Genomic DNA, 19404 nt, shown 5'->3' with positions numbered 1-19404 from the left:
TGGGAAACGGAGGCCACGTGAATGGTTTGTGAGCACAATTAAGTACACACAGCATGCCATATAATCTGATAATTGTAAGAAATAATTCCAAATAGCAACTGACTTTGTGAAGCCATATAAAACAAAACAAAAATACGATGTATATGCCGAGTTCAGGAGCTAATCTGCCGGATTCAGCTGAGGTGAAGTAACTGCGAACAGCGAGACCTAGCTGTCACTCAAGTGGCCACGCCCTTAATTATGCAAACATAATATAACCTAATATAAAGGAAACAGATGAGTTATAAAAAATTCACCCACTTCACAGTTGTCATGAAGGGTAATACTAGCTATTTGAACCAAAATTGTTCTTTGTAACAGGCTGTAAACATTATTTTTTTCTGTTGTAAATTTGGAAATTCTAAAAGTGGGCTCAATAGAAATTTGCTCTATATGGAGCCTGGACTAGCGGAATTTTTATGAATTGCTGTTTCAGTCACTTACATTTTGGCTTCCCGAGGGAGAGTGGGATGTTGCCGCTTGGCCCCAGTGCATGGTCTAACAGGGTTACGCTTATTCTCTTAATGAGTTATGGGTGTGTTTTAAAAATTATGAGTCCCATCTCCCATTCCTTTTAATAGTTAGTTAGGTTTCTAATGCCCCATATGGTGATGCATACATTTCCAAAACCAGACGAATCTAAACTTGTTTTGATTAAAACAAATATAAATATGCATATAATAAAAAATAATAATAATAATATTATAAAAATGCATATTGTCATGAATAATAGAGGTAGTGGTTTTTATATTTATGTAGAAAATAATATTTTTCATAACATGAAAAGATGTGTGTATTGCAGTACATCCTGTGTGTTTTAAATAATGTGTAAGTATTTTAGCACGCATATGCGTATAACTAACATGCTCTGGGCTTTAGAGCTGCTTTTAGTTGGTCAATGGGGTGTTTTCAGTTTTCACTTTTTATACCAGTTCGCCAAATGGTCTACAAAGTGGCGCAAATGGATTTGCTATTTAAACAACGTGTCGCAAATATGACAAAATAACAGTTGCGCTGGTCTGAAAATAGCAACAAATCGCGCCCTACACACCATGCACCTTATTGCACCAGGTGTATAATAGGAACCTGTGTTTATATTACTATTTCTCTTTTTTTACATGTATAATAGTATATCTCTGGACAATGAAGCCACACAACTGCAACTTCATTAGATAATGAAACAATAATCTTATGTATCTACAATTAAAATCTCTAAAAACCTTCAAATGCCATGTGACATTTTCTTCTCAAACTAACATTTTTCTCCGCCTAATAAGTGTATGATCAGTTATTTCACTTTAAAAGGAATGAAAAGAACGTATTTGTTGTCGTAAAAAGGTCAAATGACTGATCGTACACACAGGAGCCCTAAAAAGAATGTTCATTTTAGAAGACCATTTCAGATGAACTCTTCAATTGATCTATTATATAATTATTTTAGTGCTTATTTTGATGGTCCTTTTAACACATTTTGTTAATTTAAGTTACATTGCAATTACAAGCCAACTACTTCTCATTAGAATATTAGACAACACAGGCTCATAGTGAATATGTAACCCTGTCTACATTTTTGGAGAAAACAAATAATGTAGCCAGAGGTACGCCTGGCTACTGGGGGATATGATGCCATTGATGGCTTCTGTACCTTTACCTTGGTATGGACGGCATTTCTGATGTTACCAGTTTGCCCAGTGGCTCATCGCATACATCTGTGGACTTGGGACGCAAATCGGACCGTGACGATGGGTTTGTGTCCAGTGAAAAATGGTTTCAGAAACCAGGTAAAACAAAAAGTAAAATATTTTTAATAAAATAAACTATATAAATAAGCAAGAGGCTGAAAACCTTGTGAAATCAAGTGGCCATGACTTCCTTTTTCAGTTGGGTTTAGAGAAGGGGGGAGGTAGGTCAGTCAGTCAGTCGATAGCAAGCTGGCCTGGTTGGCTGAAGTGTATATTGCACCCTCTAGTGGATTTACGTAAGATTATTTTAAGATCATCAAAATGCATACAGCAGCCTCTGGTGGATTCTCAAAAATAAAAACTGCCAGCAGACGTATCTCTGGTTACTTATTTCACTATCCCCAGAAATGCAGACAGGGGTACGTATCCACAATGAGCCTGGGCTGCTATCAGAAGGCTATAGTGTTGGGGTTAGGGTAAGTGTACACTAAGTTGACATGTACTTGCAAAGGTTCTTAAAGTCAGCTGGATGTGTGTTGTTGAAGCAGTGTCAGCAAATATTAAGCAGGCAATCTGCCAATACTCTAATGAGAATAAGTTGGCAGGTATAGTAGTTGCAATGTAACTTTATAGTAAAAAAATGTGCAAAAGGGAGCATCAAAATGAAGTAATAACTCTTTTTGTTTTAAATTTTTGTCTAATGCAATGACAAAACGTACATGAGCACTGGTGTAAGCTTTATTTTTATTAGCAAGGTAAATGAGGAATGATTGTCACTATAATCCCTATTCTTTAGTACTTTTAGAAGGTCTACTTCTTCCTTTACTCTACATGCACTACATTTTGTTTACCATGTAATGGTTCTTTTACTTTACGGTGATTTTTCAGTTCTGCTTCCACCACTGACTATAAACAAGATCTCTAAAATAAGAGCTATGAAAGAGCAACCTAAACAACAACAGATTTTCCTAAGGAATAAACTTCCTTAGGAAATAACCTATAACAAGGAATAAACCTTGTTGATTAACCTCAAGAGAGACATTTTTCGTCTCCTTTCTGAAATGCTAAAGAGATTACAGACACCAGGCTTGGATTTTTTTTCTGCATGTTTGCACTCCTGAGAGACAGAATATTAATGTTTAATTTCCCCAAAAGGCAAATGACCATCTCAGCAGTAATCTAACTTCTCCATGAACTGTGAATTAAGCCATGATTAACACAAGCTGTTTAGAAAGCAGATAGACAACTTAGAGAGGCTATAAACCACTAGTTAAAGAGTTTGAGGGTGTTTTCTTCGTTCGTGGCAACACTGAATATTCTCAAAAACGCCCTAATGATCCTGATGCAGATGGATGATTTGACATAATGACACATACAGGTTTGTTTTGACTCGCCTAAGCATTTATAATTGCTTCTAGAAGGGTCTCTGAGGGCAATGTTATTTTATCAACATTCAGAAAAAGCTCCGAGCTACAATTTTGTTTGAATTCTGGTCTGTGCTGTAATAAAGAGATCATTAGTCTGGTTGTTTATGAATAACTTTTCAGAATTGTGACTTTCGAACTCTCTGGTTGAATAGAAGCGAGGCCGACGGGCCACAAATCAAAACCAAACAGCTCAAGAAATACGAGCCACTGAGCTAAAGAAACTGACGCTGGACAAGCTTTTACTGCCTGAAACTTTTGAGTCCTGTCACTTCTCACTTTTTTTATGCCCCCACATTCATACAAGTCAATTCAGACTCCTTCTGTCAGTGGTTAAAGGATTGAAGTGGATCTTTCTCACATTTGCTTTGCTATCAGTCTGGAATCAGTCAGAGACACAATGTGCCCTGTCAATGCATTTCCCACAGGAGAGAAAATCTCCTTCCACATCAGATTATTTCTTTGTCAATCCAAACAATAATGGATGACACCAAATGTAGGGGAGGGGGTGTCTGTGGTGAGGGAGCGGGGCTGAGAGCCATGGGACCAGAATGAGGCCGCCACATAAGTGGATACACCTGTGGCATGCACTGGCCTCGAATTCCACGGAAGGAGCTCTAGACTATAGCCCCTTTCACACATACAGACCTTTCTGTATGTGTGAATAGGTCCTTTTTGAAAATACCGGTAAATTCGTTCTGGCTATTTTCCGGAAAGAGAAGTTGTAACATTACCGGCAATTTGCCGGAATGCTGCGCTGTGTGAATGCAGAAGGAAGATTGCCGTAATAAGCGCGTGCACTTCTAGAACGTGCTGACGTGAGACGTCTGATTTAGCCAATCACAACAGTCAGACGCATTTACGTCCACGCGGTTTGTGAGAATAAAAGCCTTTGAATATTTTTCCAGACACATTTAGCTGCTAGAAGTTAGTCAGATTACGTTTATATGTTCTTCTTAATGCCAACTGTATAAATAATCATCGATGAGATGCTTATGATAAGCCGTTGTTTGTTTACCTTCAAGCTTTGCATGTGCTTGTGAAACAGCCTGTGAGCGCCTGCACACGCACATATTATGAACATCTCGACATGTGAAAGTGATCCTGCGAAAGTTGTTCACAATATTGATCATCCACAGAGTTTGTAATTTAGTCAAATGTTTACAAATACAAGCGCAGCCGTTTAAAGCTCATTTGTGGTGAATGATGTCAGAATTTACCGGTATTTTGGAATGAATGTGTGAATGCTCTTTTCCGGAAAATTTCGGTAACGTCCTCGCCTGTGTGAACAGCGCTTTTTTGAATATAGCGGTAAATTCGTTCCGGAAATTTTCCAGATATTTACCGGTATCACTGTGTGAAAGGGGCTTATAAGAGGAGGAACGGGCACTTTTGTTTTAGTTTAGACGGCAGTCTCTGTGTGGAGCTGTGGACAGTGGTGCCGAAACCCAGGAGAAGGAGGGACACGTTGTCCAGTTGCCCTCGCCGCTGAGAGGGGGGGCGAGTGTTCGGGAGTTAACCTGAGTGGGGGAGAAACCTGTTTGTCTGCCCAGAGTGCCGGGGCGGCCTGAGGCTGGCGAGGAAAGGATCTGCCTGCTGCCGTCTCCCAGCATGGGGAGGAGCAGGGGATGCCGGGCTCAACACCAGAAGGGAAAGTGCTCAAGGGAGCCATCTCTCAGAAGCCATGGGGTTTCCAGCGATGCACCATGATGCCTTTAGCCTGCATCCATCCACCGAAGCGGGAGCGGAGCAGGAGACCAGAGATGCTGCCAGCCAGCCAGGAGAACCGCCGCCTGACACCAGAAGACGGACAGGTGGATAGATTCCTCCACAGGGCTCCCAACACGTCGTTGCATCTCTCAGCTGGTGGAGGACCGAGTAGCAGCGTGTCTGGAGAACCGAACCAGCATTTTAATTTTTTTTCTCTCTCCACTCTATCGGCCTACTCTGTCTTTCCTCCTTTTTTTCCATCTCCTTTTCTCTCGGCCAGGCTCATATAGGTCTCGCGGGTGCTGTGGCGCCGTGAGGAGCTGCCGTCAGTTTGTTTTGGTTTAGACGGCAGTCTACATGAGGAGCTGCCGTCCCTGTTATTAATATATATTTTAAAACTTAGTCGGTTCTCTGCCTCCTTCTTCCCAGTGGCCAAAGAGCCGTAAACTTTTTAAAAAGACTTTGGACCTTTAACACTTAGTAGAAGATGCACTTAATTTGATTGCTTTTGTATAGTTTAAACACTTGTTGTCAAATGCAACCAGCCACAAACTTCTGAATTAACATTCTTAAGCCCTTGTCAGATCACACGATTTTGTTATGATTTCGACATGATTTCCTTGATACATGGTGTTGTGGGGTTTCATAAATGACAAAAAGGCATTCAATCGTTCAGACACAAGATTTAATCGCTTCTTATCGTGTAATGTGGCATAGTTTACAGAAACCGATACCAGTCTGCGACGCCTCACGACATCAACGCAAAAAGTCTAGCATTTTTAATTTTTTTCCTCGATCTTCACAAGTTCGGTCACATGGGTGACTCTGGACAATAGGAGTACATAATTTTTCCGTTATATATCCGCAGGTGCTGCCGTTAATCCGCTGGTCAGGTAATCAAAACATAGGCTGCATATTTACTTACGGGTGAATCTCAGGTGGATGATATCAATCATTGGTTATGCAAACTTTAACTACCTTTTCTTAAATATTAAGGTGTTAAGGTATTAAGGTTAAACAATTTTATCTGACAGACTGGCACAAATGTGCAGACATCTGCATTCTCACAAAGTTTCTAAGTTCTCTCAGCATTGAAATCGAGGTAATCTGGAAACACTTATAAACTGGAAACTACTAATACATTGTAAAAGCCTGTCTTGCTCTTTCAAAATACTTGATTAAACGAATTAATTTGAAACTCACAAGCAATAGATCATTTTATTGTTAAAAATCAGAACAGTATAATGGCAGCCTTTTAATAATGTAGCCTAGTTGTCAGTAAGTATCAGTGTTTTTAAAGATTGACATAAAATAAAACTTAAGAAAAAAACATTGAAACTATTAAGATAAGAAATATTGTTATAGCAACACTTCTGACTGCTTTGGAAAAGCTTGTCATAGACATCACGGGAAGACTGATCATGAAGAAACCTGTAGTCTGGCACATTTGTCACCCATGACAAGTCAAGATTTTATCAAGACAAAATCACAAAAAAAACATAGTGACTTTCGTAATTGACAATAAAAATCGTGTTATCTGACCCAAGCTTTAAGGACACTGATCGTGTCCATTCTGACAATTTACAATTCAGCATCCAACAACATGTGATTTACATAATCATGCAAATGCTATGTTTGAATCAACTCACTTGTTGACTCAATCTCAATGCAGTACATGATGAATTCAATATAATGAATGTATTTTAAACAAATTCAGATATATACAGACTCTCCAGCACTTGTTGCATCATGAATGACTAAAACGAAACCTCTTGAAGCCTGAATAGACAGAAAAGCATTTTCAGAAATTTTTTTAATTTTAAAAAGTTTTAAAATTAGCAGTTAATTATTATTAAAATAATTATTATTAAATGTACTATTATTATTACATTTTGGACATTTATTTACACAAAAACAGCATTTTGGGAGCTTAAAATTACAAACATTGAAAAGTATAAGTTTTATTTTCATATTTTCATAGATCCATTTGAACAAAGAAAAAGTAGAAAGCACTGCATACCCTAAGTGTTTGTTTTTTTTTGGTATTTAAGTACATCATTCATTTTTCTTCTTAACCGCCAACTGTTCCTCTTTTATTCTATTGTTTGAATAATAATAATAAAAATAATTTTAAAAAAAATAAATAATAATAATATTAATTATTATTATTATTATTATTATTAGTAGTAGTAGTAGTAGTAGTAGTAGTAGTAGTAGTATTACTATTATAAATAAACTTAAATATATTTTTTAATTGTGACTACATTTTTCCTGATTGTGACTTTCCATCTTGACATTGTTTCTCATTTTTAAGCTCTCCCGCAATTGCCTTTTCCTTTTTTTATTACACTGAGATAAAGACAAGCTTCCATAATGGAGACATTTCGGCGTGTAAAAGCAGAGCCACCCCTGAGAATAACACTCAGTCTCGTCCTCAGTTCCCTCTTCAAACTCGCCTCGTTTTCCCGACTCCACCACTTCATCAGAGAGAAGCCAGTTACACCGAAGCTGTGGAAACACTGTTTGAGTTTCCTTGTTAAAAGTGTCAAGCAGAGGAACACAGACTCGCCAGAGAACAACAAAAGAGGAAAGTAGGTCAGAAAGGTGCTCAGAGATGTTTCTTTAAAAAAAAAAGCTTTCTTTGCTTTAGTGGCTCTCCATCAGGTACAATGTTTTTTTTTTCAGGTCTTTTTCTGTATTCTCCTTCATTTTTCTAAATCTATATTTTGCATGCCACGTTTAAAAAGGCGGAATTAACATACCTCTGTGACTTTCCTCCTTCGGGCTCTTATTTTTAGCTTGTTTTCACACCCTTCCCAACATTACAACACAGAAATGAGAGAGTGGAGGAGAGAGATAAACACACTCTTAATTAAATGCTCTTTGTTAACAGGACCAGAGCATACACACACATATTCACAAGTTCACACACCTCACACGTTCTCAAATTGTTATGATTATCAAACCTAAAATAGGTCATATGTTAATGCGCTCAAATGTGTAGGTGACGAGGGGAAAAAAAAGTCATGTTTGAATGAAAACCTGAGAGCAAATATGAAATAGGCAGAAAAATTATTCATGTTCAATCAAGCAGAAATTGAGTTTTTTTTTTTTCTTGTCAGTTGGTCTTTCTCACCTGTGTTTGGAGCTTTATTTTAGGCTTTGCTGACTGCTTCAGTTTTCCTAGTGTTATTTATTGGATTACACTCCATGTTTGTCCCTCTAGATGTGTAAGGTAGAATGTTTGGCTCGGTTTGGGGATCATAATCATCATAGTAATCCATATGCACAGGCCCTGTGGAGATGAAAACCTCTGATGGGATGCCAGAACACACTCACACAGGCCTCAAAAGCAAAGAATCACCAAAAGCAGGAGCAAAAAACAAGCTGATATCAACTAAAATCTCACATTAAAATAGTTTCAAAGCCCGCTGGGGACCATTTTGGGCCTCATGGGCTATTAAAAGTGTTTAATCTCGTGTTTATTCTTTTAATGAGTTTGAAGGACATGCTTTGTTGGAGTCGGAGGATATCACCAGACAATTATTTCCTGATTATTTTAAGCAAAGTATTTTCTCTTAAAATGTTGATTTGGTTCAAGATCAAATTGTAAAGCAACAATTTCCTGATAATGTTATCGGTGTTGTAGGACTATAATAATAATGTTGATACTGTCGTTAATGTCGTACGATGCAAAACACTAATAAAAGCACTTTTTAAGAGTCCAAAAACGTTCACTAAGTGATGAAGCCTGACAGAATGCAGAAGGAATAATTTTTGGATGTAAACATTAGGTTAGCAGGTGACATGTTAACCCCATGTCCTAACAGCACGCTACTTCATGAGATTTGCAGTGATAAACAACTTGGCTGTTTGCACCGGATAAAACATGACAAAATTTAAATACAGCCATTCAGAAGCACGGAATATATAACTCGAATGCAATGAAATGATGTTTACAATCTAATACATATTAAACATTTTTAACATTAATAAATGTAGATGGTGAATCGTTAGTTTGTGTTGTTTTTGAGTCACAGTTCCAAAGTTCAATTTAAAACGGTTTATTATTTATTTTCAAGACCTGAGGTAAACCATCTGCTGCTGCTTTCAGTAGTCTGGCAATAAATATCACGTAAAACTGCATTCAAACTCACATTATTAGCATTGCACACTGAATAAAGCACATGAGGCTTACCTGAGGTAAACATTGTCAGTTTTCTGTTGTTCAGCTGTGAGAAATAGTCTCTGTTTCTAATATATAAATTTCAGGTGTTGGTTAGAACAAAAACTTTTTAATATGGAAAATATTCCTTCTATCGCGTGCTGTTGCTTTATTTAGAATACGACTTAAATCAGCCTTGAATCAGCCTTCAGGCTCATTAATCAGACATGCTCCGGATGATGTCAATCTAACAACCTTCGTTTGCTGTTTTGAATGAGGTGTGCAATACCCAGTTCAACCACAGGGTGTGAACTTTAAATTAATCACTTACTCACTCTCCCTGATTTATCAGGGGTCGCCACAATGGAATGAACTGATAATTGCTCTGGCATATGTTTTATGCGGCAGATGTCCTTCCAGCCACATCATACTTAACGTAGAGTGTGAAATAAATAAATTTTCTGTTGCCACCTCTAAAACTGGCTAATGTAACTGCACAAAAACATCCTCAACAAAATATAGATTAATTGTATTTTCCTGAAATCTACAAAGCCTTGAAATATATGGATTTTTTTTTGTGACCGCACACCACTTAATTTTGCAATTCAAATAATAATAGTTCTATGTTATGTCTGACATTTGATATTAATATGTGTCTAAATTGTTAAAAATGAAAATAAACTCTGAAATTTGAACTTATATATACACTTAATGTGAACAGTGGAAAACAGATCTGAGATTTGCTGAAAATAACTTTTAGCAGTGTTATTATTAAAGGATTAATTTCGAGCAAAATAAACAAACACAAATCTGCATTTATTCATTCATTAATTTTCTATTTCAGAGGGCACCACAGCGGAATTAACCGCCAATTATTCCAGCATATGTTTTATGCAGCGGATACCTTTCCAGCCGCAACCCAGTACTGGGAAACACCCATACACTCTCATTCAGGCTCATACACTACGGCCAATTTAGTTCATCCAATTCACCTCTAGTGCATGTCTTTGGACTTGTTGGGAAAACCAGAGCACCCAGAGGAAACCCACATGTACACAAGGAGAACAGGCAAACTCCAGACAGAAATGCCAACTGGCCCAGCTGGGACTTGAACCAGCGACCATCTTGCTGTGAGGTATCAGTACTAACCACTGATCCACCGTGCCGCCCAACTGCATTTATTTGATTTTAATATTTAGACAATAGTCAACATTGTGTTTGATTATGTGTATGCTATTATTTATTTATTTATCCAAAAAAAATGTGACATGCCACATTATAAATCCAGTTCCATTTTCATGACTGGATAAATCAAAGTGATAGAATCCTATAGTATACTGACTACTGTATACTGACATTCAGTACTACGCACCTCAATAATTTTCATGCTGTGCACAATGATCAGAAATGAAATGTGAATATTTTATACATAAAGCTGCGCTTTTATACAGTACACTGCCTGCCCTTCAAAAACAAACTGCAATTAGCTGCATATACTGCACAGAGATCACATGAAGCATTAAAACACACATCATTATAGATGCTACATGATGTGATGAGCGCAGCCTGAGCCGTGACAGTCCTTTTTTACATGAGAAGAGCAGCGCTGGGATGCGAAAACACACACACATGCACACAAACATACACACACACACACACACACACACACACACACACACACACACACAAACTTATCATCAAACAGCAGTCTGAACACACACATTCACTGGCCAGATCGCTGGAATCGGGTCACAGGCACAGGGAAACAGAACTAGGCCATGAAGTTTGAACTTATTTGTTTCCTTTCAGCAGGCAGGTGACAGCGAATACTTCCAGAAAAACACACACATGCACATCACACATACTCTCTCTTTGGGTCAGACACTCTGGCCAAGACTTGTAAAAGAGAGTTTGCTCCTGTGTGACAAAAGTGTGCAGTGAGAACAGGTTCAGGTTTCACTCAGGCTGTCTACATCAATCATCAATTCTCTATTCATTCATTCATTTTCTTTTCGGCTTATGAACCGCCAACTTATCCAGCATATGTTTTATGCAGTGGATGACCTTCCAGCTGCAACCCAAAACTGGGATACACCCATACACTCTTGCATTCACACACATACACTACAGCCAATTGAGCTTTTTCAATTCACCTATAGCGCATCTCTTTGGATTGTAGGGGAAACCGAAGCACCCTGAGGAAATCCACACAAACACAGAGAGAACAGACAAACTCCACAAAGAAATGCCAACTGACCCAGCCAGGGCTTGAACCAGCAATCTTCTTGCTGTGAGGCGATCATGCTACCCACTGCGCTACCGTGATGCCTGTATTCTCTATTCAGACTAACATATTTAAGAGATTATAGTTCACATAGAATGGGTACTATTTTAATGATTTAAGGCATAGTGTAAAGAAAAATATTGGTTATATATCCAATATAACCTTTGACTTGTTTTCATTTTTATATGCTGTTATGCACGCATTGTATTTCACATGCAATAATAGCAATAATGCATAATTGTTTTATTAAAAGTTTTTTTTAAACATAATTATAACTTTTTTAAATCGATATAAAAAACAACAACAATAATAAAAAAAACTAAAACTAAATTCATTCATTCATTCATTCATTTTCTTGTCGGCTTATTCCCTTTATTTATCCAGGGTCGCCACAGCGGAATGAACCACCAACTTATCCAGCAAGTTTTTTACGCAGCGGCAACCCATTAATGGGAAACATCCACACACACTCATACACTACAGACAATTTAGCCTACCCAATTCACCTCCGCATGTCTTTGGACTATGGGGGAAACAGGAGCACCCGGTGGAAACCAACCTTAGAGCCCTTTAGACCATTTGCTGGACCGTTTCTCCCTGTTTTGCTGGTGATGTCTTTGAATAAATAATTATTTAGGCCGATTTAATAATTTGTTTATTATTTATCTACAATAATTAAGACATAAAATGAAAAAGTAAAATTTACATAGCGAACATTGTAATAAGCAATGTGCGCATGCATTTTGGACGCGTCTAATACTAACACACTCTTTTAATAAACTAACAAACTAACAACAACAACAGCTTAAACTGCACTATTGACTTTAGATCTTCTTTTAGTTGGTCAGTTTCAGTCATATCAGATAGCAATGTGTCAACAATGCTCATTAACACAACTCCTTTTTATTTCCTATCTCCTTTTACAATTCATGCTTATTTCTAAGTATAACTCCTGTTCATAATATTTTTTTTTCTCCAGTACATGATCAGGCATCATATCTGTGCATGAAATAATAAAGGAACTTAATTCTCAAATTGAACATGCACACCAGTGTTCAGTTCTTTGTACCTTGCTTAGGCTATATTTAAGATGACTTGGCAGATGTTTTAATCTCTTGATCTTTTGATCTCTGGCTGCTTTGATTCTTCAAACAAGTTTGCAAATCAGATTAAAATATCTGGATGAATGAATCTGGGATCACTGAGAGTGCACGTGTTTGCTGTGAAGGACAGCTCTATTGATCTTCGAAATCATGACCGTCAATGCAGTGATTGGCTGGTGGCTATATGTCTGATTAATATTCAATTATCAGCCATGTGAGCAAGATGACATGAAATGTGCAGTCAAATGAAACCCCTATCTTTTGGAAATTCCGAATGGACAAGTCAACAGCCTGCAGAAGCCAATCAGCAGAGCGTCTTGATACAAACATTGTTCGAAAAGAGACAAAAAATAAGGTTTTAACAACTGTATCGGTCTAGTTTGAAGCAAGATGCTGCCTGTCTCATATTTTTTTTAATTAAATTGTGTTCCTGACACAACCAGTGGTGGAAAGAGTACTGAAAATTTATACTCAAGTAAAAGTAACATTGCTTGCCCAAAAATGTAGTTCGAGTAAAAGTATCCGCTTTAAATATCACTCAAAGTATAAGTAAAAAGTAGCATTTTCCAAAGTACTCAAGAGTAGTGAGTATTAAGCAGTGAAAGGTTGCAGGGATGTGTAAACGTAACATTCTGTAGTGCATTTAGTGACCTTTCTATATTTGTTCATTTATTCCTTCCTTTCATTGTTTGTTTGTTTTGTCTTTCCTTTATTCATTAGTTTTTTGTTCGTTCATGCATTCATTTGTTTATTCCTTCCTCGTTCCTCTCTTCATTCATTCACTCATTTATTGCTTCATTATTTTGTTCCTTCCTTCATTTGGTTCTTTGTTAATTTATTCATTTGTTCATTCCTTCCTTCCTTTATTCCTTAGTGTGTTCAGTCCTTCCTTGAATCTTTCCTTCATTCTTTTGGTCCTTACTTTATAGGTTCAGTCCTTCCTTCCTTCGTTTGGTCCATCCCTCTATTCTTTGTTTGTCCATTCCTTCATCTGGCCATTCTTTCCCTTCTTCATTCATTTCATTTAGTGATTGTTTAAAGCTGTTTGGTGATTTCAGTCCTTATACAGTAGACATCCTTCATTTTCTCAGTGACATGCAGTCTAAGTGAAGTTTATATATAAACTTATTTCGAAAGGATCATGTGCTTACGATTACTTGAGGGCGGTCTCGCATTATTCTATTCATGATTCATCAATCAGGTGATTCCTAAGCCACTCTTTGTTTTGAAGAATTCCTCATTCCACCCCTATTCATCCTCCTTTCCTAGATGGGTGGCACGGTGGCCCAGTGGTTAGCACTGTTGCCTCACACAAGGACATTGAGTAGTACCTACCTTAAAAAAAAAAAAAAAAATACGGTCAATAGTGTTTTGTTTTTATCACAGCTCTGCCAGTGAGAGCGGATGAGCTCAAGCACATCAAATGAAAAGTATCTCGAAGGGGGCGAGACAAGTCCAACACAATCTCGCGAAAATTCGTAACTTTTTGATTTAGTGGCTGATTTGTATGAATTCGTATGATCTCATTTGTACAATTTAGTACGATTTGCTCATCCCCCAATGATGGTTGGGTTTAGGGGTGAGGTTTGGTGCCACTGCTCCTTTTTAAAATCGTACATTTTTGTACAAACAAACTCATACGAATTCATACGAATAAACCCTTAAGCTGACAAAACGAAAAACAGTTACATTTCCTCGTGAGATCAGGCCGGACATGTTGAATACTAGAGGGCATTTGATTGGTCAGAAGATTTAATGAGAAACCGAAGTATAAGTTTAAGTAAAAAAAAAAAAAAATTCGATCCATTTAGACAGAAGAGACAATCTGCAAACTTTAGATGTTTATATCTTCTAAATGTAAATGTTGGTACTGTTTTGGAGCACGCTCGATTCTAAATATCCTTAAGACTAAAATACTGATACTAAAATACTAACATATCTTAAAAAATAACTTTATTTCAATTTTACAGGGACTTTAAAGTTACTTCTTTTGGTTTTATCAATACCCATATATTTTTCTGAGATCTGAAATCAGACCTTGCAATGACAAACATAATATAAGCAATACCAATTATGCTGCATACAATACGTTACTTTGATGATAACTAGCAATATTTGCAATGGAAATTCACTACATTATGTTTATTCTATATACTATTTATAAAACTTCACTATGTTTATGGGGCTGGTGAATTCTTGATTAGGTTTGGCTGATGAACATCTGTTACTTAAACTATGCCACCCTGTTCCCTAAGCATAGAGAATAAGGTCCCGTTTACACTAATACGTTTAGGTTTTAAAACAGCGTTTTCGAATGAAAATGATCCACGTCCACACTGGCGTTTCACCCAGCGTTTCTGAACAATTCTCTGTCCACACTACACCGCTGAAAATGCTCATAACGTTAGCACACACACACTCTGGTATGCGCTGCACCATATGTGGAGGTCTGAGCTTCATGTAGTCAGTGTGTGCTTTGAGCACACCTCCCCAGGTGAGAGCAGTGCATGTAAGACAGTTCATCAAGGATATACCGCTGGATCTCATCTCACTATAGTTGTTAAATGTGATATTTAATTCATCTTGTCTCTATCTAACAACTCTTTGGTCTTTTGAATCATTAACTTGTTCTGAGGTAACATGTTTTGGCTGAGCGCAAAGATAAGTAATAATTTAGGCTACACTGATTCTGCACATTTGATTGATTGCTTTCCTTTATTTCCTTTATTGTATAAACCTATTGTACGTTATACTTTTATAATGACCATTATTGATTTTTAAAACTGATATTCAGCAAAAGAGAGGGTATGTTTCGTATTTTTCAAAGAAAAGGAAAGGAGGCAGTTATGTTAGGCTCCGTTTTGTTATAAATATGCATACAGCAAATATTACGGTCATATAAATATGTAGCTACACTATGCCTTGGCTTTTCTGGTGAATGTTAAGTTGTTAATATTAAAATGAAAATAGGCAGTTCCTTATTTCATGTTTTCATTTTATTGTTAAGATAGTGAAACAACGCATGAATGACGAATGTTTGACGTTATAAAGTACACTGTTTCTTCTTGAAGATTTACCCGACGTGTCTTTGGGAGTTTGTCTGAACTTAGAAGTAAAGGATGCAAGACTGAAATTTGTGCACGTTATATTGAGAAAAAGCCCCAATCATGTTTTAAAACTAAAACGTTTTAGTGTAAACAAGGCCTAACTGTATTTTTGCTGAGATAGTATAGTGTTGTTGTTGTTGTTTTGGAAACGAGTGCTCAAAAAAGAGAAGGAAATCACTTGTATATGGCTGGCCTCACCTTGAAATGCAAATTTTTTTGTAATGAATGTGAAAGTCAAGCTCAGCTGTGCCTGTGTTTGACATTGCAAGGTCTGATACATCAACAGTAAATCATTCGAAGTATTGTTCAGTGTGACTGAGAGAGGCTTGGGTTTATATAATGATATTGTAGGACAGGACCCAGAGGAACATCTGTTGTTCTTACAGAGCTCAGCGAACTCCAGATCTCAGTTGTTTATTTTCAGAGTTTACAGTCTCAAACGTTTCTTCTAAACTCGTTTTATAGAAAATAAAAACTAATGAGACATTAAGGCATTATAGAGCTGTGCAATTAATATGGATAGCATTGCTCAGAAGATTTAATCGTGAATAAAACTGATGGCAAATGACGGAATAAATACAAAACAATAAAACAAACCTTTTTTTTTTGGATAAACATGCTAAGGATATTTGCCAGAGGAAAAAAGAAAGTACAAATATACTGTAGTCTGATTTTTTTTGTCTGTCCATAAATACAGTATAAATCATGTTCAATGTACTGTATTAAAAAACTGTATAAATCTTATTCAATTTATTAAAAAAGTAATGCTTAAAATACCAACAGAGTGATCAAATTAAAGGTACAGATATATTCTCTAAAAAAAGTCATACTTTTAAACTGAAATACTTGTAATCATATGATATTACCAGGGTTTGAAATTAACACCAGCCAGCCTGCAAATGGCAGGTAGATTTCAACTGTGGCAGGTTCTACAGGCACTCCTACTAGCTGCTTTGGCTGGTTAAATTTTTTTTTTTTTTTAAGTTTCCAGTGCTGGCTCGTCAATAAAAATAAGAATTTAGCTTGTTTGTTTGTCAGCATGCAAATGTGATCTTAAAATCGGGAAGCAACACGACTGATAGTTGTTCGCACAAGCAATAGCAAGCAGGTGAATACTGAATGACATGATGATCAGGCACCCACTGACGAGAACGTTTTCCATTTCCTTGCGTGAAGCAACTGGGCCTGAAAACGCAACTGGTGCGATCGGTTATCTATGAATATAACTGGAAAAAAGCTGTGCTCGTGTACCCACAGTCCTGATGCTTTCAACAGCTTTTAAGATTTTTTTGTAAGCAGCAGTGGTTGCCACTTTTGCTTTAACCATTCTTTGAACAGATTATTAATGGATCTAATGTTAACCGTGTGTGCATGATCATCCTTTCATTATTACACATAGAATGTTTTTTTTACATGTTTTGCTTGCAGTTATTTTTATTAATATGGTTTAATTATCATTCTTTACAATAACATTGCTTTGATATGAGATTAACTCTCCATTTATATAATATTTTATTACCTTCAGCCAGGACAGACTAATGTATAGTTTTAGATACATGAGAATATAAAAAAAAATAAAAATAAAAACATTTTTTTGTTGAATAAAAAGTGTATGTATATTGCTGTATTTTGCTTGTTTTTTACACATTATTTAAAATTTGTGGCAGAGAAATAATTAGTTTTGTGTGGCTACAGAGAAAATTAAAATTCATGCGAAAAAAAACGAATTGCTATACAACACTATGAAACCCCAACACATTTCCCCATACTCATTAAGCAAAGTCACAACACACAAATAAGTTAAATGAATAAGGAGGCAAGTGGACATAATACACAGCTTAAATCAAATAGTTTTACTATGACAAAGTCAAATTTGTGCAAATACAGTTGAAATCAGAACTATCATACCCCCTTAGATTTTTTTTCTTTTATAAATATTTCCCAAATGATGTTTGTTTTATTTTGGATAGAATCAAGCAGTTTTTAATAAAAAAAAAAAACATTTTAAGGTCAAAATTATTAGCCCCTTTAAGCTATATATATATATATATATATATATATATATATATATATATATATATATATATATATATATTTTTTTTTTTTTGATAGTTTACAGAACAAACCATCCTTATACATTAACTTGCCTAATTACCCTAACCTGCCTAGTTAACCTAATTAAAATATTTAAGCCTTTAAATGTCACTTTAAATGTCAAGCTGTATAGAAGTGTCTATAATTCAGAGGGGCTAGAAATTCTGAATTCAACAGGCTCAATCTGAAAACGTAGTCTCATGGACATTTCTGGAGGCCGTGAAATATGTCCCAGGATGTACTTCTGTCCTCTGTGCACCTTGCTCATCTTCATAATGTAGGCGTTGAGACTAAAGCATCTAATATTAATTTATATTATTATTAATAACATTATTATTATTAATTTAGGGCTTTTTCTCACTTCTGAGATATTTCAGCGGCTGTCTGGTCTTTCCATGCCTTTTTAGCCCTCACTTTCTTCATGTGTTCTATAGCTTTTTCCCTGTGTCGTAAGATTTATTATATATAACTTCACTTTTAATCTAATGAGTTTTGTTTTATTTGTATCTTTGAAATACTTCAGCAGTTACTGACATCTGGAAAAAATGTCAAGTTAACAGCACCTCTAAAAATAGATTTTCTAAAAAAAAAAATTGTTTTAAAAATTGTGACGCGCTCTATACATATTTTATTTTTATTTCTGTATATAATTTTGGCTGACCTGCAGTGGTGGTCAGGCATCCGCAGCTTCAACATGCTGTCATGGGCTCCGTCCGGGCTTTCAAACTCAGTGAACAAGGTGAAGAGGAACAGAGCTGTCAATACCAATAAAGATTTCATCACGGCCACTGAAAGTCAACGAGACGGCGACCCCGAGGGAGCGCGACAGAGAGAGCTGTCTGGATATTCATTTGACAGAAAGAGGCGAGATGCTGAGAAGCGAGAGAGAGAAAGACTCTCAGCATCACACCTTGCAGCTCAGATTTTCCATGACTGCTGTTTTACAGACTTTTTGCTGATGAAGCGTCCCTGCTGAGTGTTGCTTTGCACCTCTATTTAGGTGCAGAAATGTCAGCAGTGATGGTTGAGCAGAATGTGGAGATACAAACCTGGCTGAAGACTGAGGATATTATGCTTGAGCCTTTTTTTTTTTTTTTTGGTTTATTCTGGAATGAAAACATGGCAGTTTTATTTTTACGCGCCTGATTCAGATTGTGCAGATGCTATATGCAGAATGAGTAGGAATAGTTCACTCAAAAAATGAACAAATCTTTCATTATTTATCATTTGGTTCCAAACTGGATGACAAGTATTTTTTTTTTCCTCCTCACTTTTCATTTTCATTTGTGAAGCACTAAAGGAGACGTTTCGTAAAAACATATACAAATCACCATCATTTATAATTTAAGCTGAGTGGGTGTTGAGATCCCGATCTTTTAATGATTAATCATGAAGCTTACACTGAATGCATTAATGCTGGTAAACAAGTACAGACAGAAAACACCTTTAATAACCTAAGAAACCCACCACATCCCGAATAACCCACCACAATTTCTTCCGCGATCATTATATTTTATAATGAAGCCCAAATGCTTTCATGTGATTTGAATGACGTAAGAGGTGATCTCTCTGTGATCGTTACAAATTGAGGAATAATCTACCAGTACAAAAAAAATATATATTAATCCACAGGCCATGTGTGTTCCAAATCTTGGGTTGTGATCAGTACGAATCACGGATCAACTGTGATCTGTTACACCCCTAACAGTAACTGATTCTTGATTGAAATTATACTGCCTGAACCCAATATATTAGCCCCTTCCATACTCCCTCAGGTTTTTCCACTCCTCATTTCC

At 36.6% G+C, this 19404-nt stretch overlaps 1 protein-coding gene across 3 annotated transcripts in view; it reads left to right on the top strand.

Moving 5' to 3' along the window:
* Positions 1–19404, top strand: part of zgc:171482 — a 175993-nt gene that overhangs the window by 69138 nt on the left and 87451 nt on the right.

This window comes from Danio rerio, chromosome 13 (assembly GCF_052040795.2).
Source record: "Danio rerio strain M-AB ecotype USA chromosome 13, GRCz13ab, whole genome shotgun sequence".
Lineage (NCBI taxonomy): Eukaryota > Metazoa > Chordata > Actinopteri > Cypriniformes > Danionidae > Danio > Danio rerio.
Note: the sequence above shows the minus strand (reverse complement) of the source record. Positions and strands in the feature narration are given on the sequence as shown.